Genomic DNA, 6,045 nt, shown 5'->3' on the forward strand with positions numbered 1-6,045 from the left:
GATGGTGTCCTGGGCTGCACGAGGAAGAGCATTACCAGCAGGTTGAGGGAAGTAATCTTCTCTTTCTTCTCAGCCTTCGTAAGGCCTCACGTGGAGTACTGTGTCCAGTTTGGGCCCCTGGAGCAAGTCCAGGGAAGGGTCACTAAGATGATGAAGGGCCTGGAGCATCTCTGCTGTGAGGAAAAGCTAAAGGTGCTGGGTCTGTTCAGCCTGGAGAAGAGAAGGCTCAGGGGGATCTGATGAATGTATATAAGTATCTGAGGGCAGGGTGTCAGGATGCTTCTTGGTGGTGTCAGGTAATAGGATGAGAGGCAACTGACAAACTAAACCACAAGAAGTTCCACCTGAGCATGAGGAGGAGCTTCTTTACTGTGAGGGTGACTGAGCACTGGAACAGGTTGCCTGGAGAGGTTGTGGAGTCTCCTTCCCTGGAGATAATTCAAGAGCCATCTGGACAGAATGTGAGCAATGTGCTCTGGGTGACTCTGCTTGAACAGGGAGGTTGGACAGGATGACCTCCAGTGGTCCCTTCCAACCTTAACTATGCTGTGTGATTAATACTGATCAGGGCCTTTTGTGGAATTGTTTGAGGTTTGGGAAGAGAACCAGCTTCTCTAGTTATATGTACAGAGACATTTTATGTTCTTCCTTTTTGCTTTGTGCTTAGGATGGCAAGAGGAGAAGAGAAAAAATGCCTTGCAGAATCTCTCTTTCCATTCTATTGACCCTATGATCGGTGTTTGATATGGTTGCCACAGAATGTCCATTCTATTTACATCATAAGCTAGAAGACTATTTTTCTAAAACCCTGTAACAAATGTCAAAGCTTTTAGCTTTGGCAGCTTTTACTTTTCTGTATTACTAATGTACCAGAGTATAAGAGAATTTCACCAGTATCTCAAGAATGGCAAAAATGTCCAATTGATCCCAGGAAACTAGTAACATCAAAGGAAAGCGAAATTAAATATGCCCCAGCTGACCTTTCCAATGGGATTTGTGGGAAAAAAACAAAAAAACTTGCAACAATTTCTGAAACCTAACCCAGTGCTAGGAGAGCATGGGCAAATTGCAGCATTTAGATACTTGAAAGATTTATTTTCAGTAACTCATAGAGCACCAGCGCACTCTTCGGTGTTTTGTCTTGATGTACTTTTATAAAAAATGCTACTTAGCTTCAGGACAACTGGGGATCAGATTGCATTTATGGCACCTTACAGTAATGAAGTTAAGTGGTGGTTGAAATTTATTTGGGGATCATATAAAATTGTTGTATAAGCTGCCAGCTGCGCAGCCTTATTGAGTTACAGTCCAGTTGCTACAAGTGTCACCTACCTCTGAAGCTTACTACTACTACTAGCCATAATTTTCTCTAGACCACCTTTCTCACTGGCATTTAATGCTTTGCTGTATTTAACAGTGTGCCTGTGCATGAAGTTCATGTCCTAAATGTATGGTCAGATTTTCTGATGAGGAGCAAATCTGTCTGTAACCTTATGATGTGATCCTGATTGATTGTATTTGAGGAATCTTCTTGGAGAACAGGTCTTACTGGTCTGCTTCTGCCAGTAAGCAAAGTCACTGCTTGCTTCTGTGATTCAGCAGAAGTAAAGCCAGGGCACTAGCTTGTCACTGCTAAATTAAGAAATTCAGAATCAATACTTTTCTAAGTCCATGTGTTCAGTTTAAAAGCACTTTAATACTTTTTGGTGTGACCCTAATGATTTTAAGTATTTTGAATATTCTTGTTTAACTAGTTAAGTGATCAGTTCCTACCTTTGCTGCTTTAATAGCTCTACCTCAGGCTGTTGTTAATGTTGCAACAGTTGTGCCTTTCTTCTTGGCAATTTGAAATGTGTCCACTTATCTTTAGAGTGACTCTACATGGCAAATGTAAGAAAATCTCCCTTCTATTCCAATTTGTATTTACTGTGCAGTGTACCTTCAGTTTCATTACCCCTTGCAAGCCCTTACTCTTAGTTGAACCTTACCATCTTGTCTTAACTCTTGTCAAACTACACCATCTGTACCAAATGGTTGAACTATACAGTCTTTGGCATCATCAGACTTTTTACTATGTTCCTTGTCTGATGAATCACATCAGTGATGGTTTTGTCAGAGAATGATAGGTTCCAAAATAATTTTGGAAGGGATATTTACAGCTCTGCCAGTATGGAAAGAATTCTTTTACTTTCTTCCTGAACATACATATTCTAGACATTGCTAAGCTTGAGGTTTTTTTCATCACTGTTCTTGCAAATGTTTTTCTGAGGAGGATCCTATAAAAATATGGCAGTGATTCAGAGCTGGCATATATCTTGTCTATCTGTGAGATTTTTTGCTACTCATTATTAGCAGTTAGAAAAACTGTAATGTAAAGACATCTTAATGTTGCTTTCACATTTAAAAATGCAGGTGACTCAGCAGCCCTAAGCTAGCTGTAGGTAGCCTGCATCAATATCCCTGTCATACATGAATGGGTCTTAAAAAACTTCATGCAATTGCTCAAAAGTTTTTAGTTTCCTTGGTAATTTCCAAAGTTTTTCTGTACCTTTTATCCGCTGAGCTTGTTTCAGTGGTTAGTATCACTTTCTTAACTTATGCAGATACAAAATACATACTTTGTTCTTGGGGAACTGCTACAGTGTGAATGTTTAATGCTTGTTAATGCTGTGGTTTGCTCATACCCAACTGAGTTCTCAATAGTTAGGTTTGTTCCACTGAATTAAATTGTTTTCCTAGGTGTGTAAATCTTTTTAACATCCTCACCACCATGCATCCATCAGAGATGATGTCGAACAGTCTGTTTTCAGTGATCTGTTTAAAATTCTCATAGAGATTTGCTTTTAAACTATTGTGGATTTTTTTTTTTTTTTTGAGAATAGGTGCATTATCCAGTCATGCAGTTGATAAGCTGTTCTCCATACATAGTTAGAGAAAATCACATCTGAGTATACTGACATAAATCAATTTCAGTTTCAACACAAATACCTGAATACAGGGACAACCTAGAAAAAAGATTTACTGTACTACAAAAATAAGCTTTACAGGGATTTTCTGTTACAATTATTTTGCTGTGTTTAGAGTCTTTTTTTTGTTGTTGGTTTGGTTTGGTTTTGCTTTTTGTTTTTTTTTTTTAGCTTTTATGTTCATTTATACAATGATTGTATTTGCCCAGCAAATTAACTGCAAGAATTATATGTGCCTGCACATGAGATGGTATAGCGTTCTTTCGACTTACTCTCTCAGTTGCCTGGAAGGGATACTGATTTGGTTGTTGGACTGGAGCTAATATTTGTAATGATTTTGCAAAATTAAGTTAATCTCTGAAAGGTGTCTGCATAGGCATCTCCCAGCTCTTTTAGATGGTACAATACGAAAGGGTCAAAGCACATATATGTACTTGTCCTTGCATAGTAGTCACTTCATAGTTACTCAGTACTGTCTGAGAGGCATTCCTGTGGCAAGAAGTGCTAGGAATTAAGGAATATAACAGGGAGTTTTGAGGACAGCTTACTGAAAAGGCAGTAGAAGGTTTTTCAGTGCAGATATGCCTCTCTGTTGGCCTGATTTCCAGCTGCCTTTCTGTTCAATGTCATTCTTATCAGAAGTCTCATTCTTAGTGACTTCTGATTAAACATTTGAATATTTAATCCATGTTCCTCCATTCCAGAATTTTCACACTGAATGTTTAATCCATTTAATATTCTGGAATTTTCACACAGTGAAACACAGTTATACCACCAGGTATACCTGACCAGGCTTTTTTTGTTATGAATGGCTTGCTTTGGTATTTTTACTGCAAGTCTGACAGGAGAGTTGTCTTCTGGCTCTGGAAGCTGTAGAAACAGAGATTGCTTTGATCTCATGAAAATATACTGGGGTTTACAGCACTGGAATTCCACATGGCTTACTTTTGAGGAAGAGTCCCTTTTTCTGCTCAACTTCATAGTTAATAGTATTTGTTTTGAAATGTGCATACCTTAATTTTGAATGTTTTAACTTGTATTTCTTGGTACATCTTTGCTTTTTTCTTTATGCACCTTGTTTTCGTGGCAGTTATTACATTGTGTATTGTAATGTATGTTACCTGACTAATCATAATTTACTAAAATAATTGCCTTTGCAGATGACATATGTAAGGAATGCTTTTTGATCTCTTAGGATACAGGTCTTTTCCCTCAGTTTTTACCTGATGTAAAGAAACTTGTAGCTGCTGGATTTTGAACTGTTACATTAGTGTGCAACTGTGCAATAAAAAACACAAGAGAAACCTGTGCCTGCATCTCGTTGTGTAATTAAGATCTCCAAATTAAAAAGTAGATTTTCTGTCAAGAAAATAATACAATTCCCCCTGAGAATGAACCGGTTCATTAGGAGTGGAGTCTAATCAGATGTCAGACACTGTGATACTTAAAAGCTCTGAAAGACTCTGCTGAACTGTATTATAATTGGAATGAAAGAACAATGACCCCTCTGTTGCCGCTGTACTGATGGGAGCATATTTAATTATTTCTTACATTCAGCCAGATGCAGCATGCCATCTAAAATGGCATTCCGGATTTTGAGGATATTTGCTGAACTCACTCATTTGCCACTGATCATTAAACCCGACTGTCAACTAAGCTCCTTTTTCTGTTGTCTAATCAGTCTTGATAAAACTAAGCATTGATTTGATGTGTGTAGTTTCATTTTTAGTGATTGTGGCTACAAGCATTTTGGCAAATAACCCCCCCCAAAACCTTTGAGTAAAATAAGTTACTTTCAGTGATAAGGATTGGCTAATCAGGTGAAATGAGTGTGGTCTGTCCCGCTGCTCAGCCATGCTTGAAGTCTAGTTATCCTATGGAAATGTTTAGCTGAATTCATTCAAATATGTTTTCACTTATTTTGATGGGAAAAGTAGATTACATTCCTGGTTAGGAAATTCCCTCCTGAAATAATTGTAGACAATACTATTATATATGGCCTCCCAAACCGTGCTGTTTGGAACATTTTGTGATAGGCAAAGCCATTTCAGTATCAAAAAAAGAGTGGCACAGATTAATAGTGAGGCTTTCTCCACTTTTATTGCTATTTAAGGATTCTAAAAGCTTCCTTCTCTTCCCATGCACTCGACAAAAAACCTTGTAAGTGCTAGTATTAGTATAGCTGAGATGTTTGGTAAAGAAATGGGTTATTTGGTTCCAGCAGGCTGTCTTAATTTTGATTAAGGCAGCTTTCTGATAAATGGTTAAGAACATTCACATTACTTCTAACAAATGGCCAATTTACTTCTGACACTGGCAATTATTTGTCTTTCTGACAAATAATTCTTTCCTGCTTTCTTTTTGATGTGACAAACTTGAAGTGCCTGAGTATTAGCATATGGAGAACTGATTGTATAATCCAATAGTCTTCAAAGATGCTGCAGAATAACTTGGGGGCCTGAAGAGAGTTAATGTTCATGGTTAGAACAAATAATAATACTTAGCATTTGTGAAGTGCTTTGAAGATACAAAGCACTATGTGAACACACCCTAACACCGTGGCTGTATTTCCTTAGTAGTACAAATGAAGAAGCGGTTGCAGAATTAACGCCGATGGATTAATTTGCAAGACAGTCAAGTATGTGGTTGACTTCAAATATGGAAGTTCAGTGGCTGCTGCTCCACTGCTACTTACCTCAGAATTTCCAGGTGGAAATGGTGGCAAAACTGAGACTGAAGCCTGCAAATTCTTAATTGTCAGTCTGTTAAGAAACTCCCTTTCAGAGGAATTGGATGCAGGAAGAAAAAGGTCACTTGGTCCCATTCTTGGGAAAGTTAATGCAAAGCTCCGTAAATCAGGTTACTATGAGGTGTAAAATGCCAATCCTCAAACAGTTAATTTGCCTTATGGGAAGAACTTCGTGTAGAGGGCTAGTGAGGTAAATCCATTGATGAACAATTTTATTCACCCAACTATAAAAGTTTGAGCATTCATCCTAAAATCTCTGAAGCATACATCATATTTTCATTCCAAGCCTGTCTGTATCCTGGATATGGGTAGGTACCTGGGGTTGCGGTT

This window comes from Pezoporus occidentalis, unplaced genomic scaffold, assembly GCF_034315485.1.
Source record: "Pezoporus occidentalis ecotype Australia unplaced genomic scaffold, CSIRO_AGI_Poc_V1 ctg367, whole genome shotgun sequence".
NCBI lineage: Eukaryota > Metazoa > Chordata > Aves > Psittaciformes > Psittacidae > Pezoporus > Pezoporus occidentalis.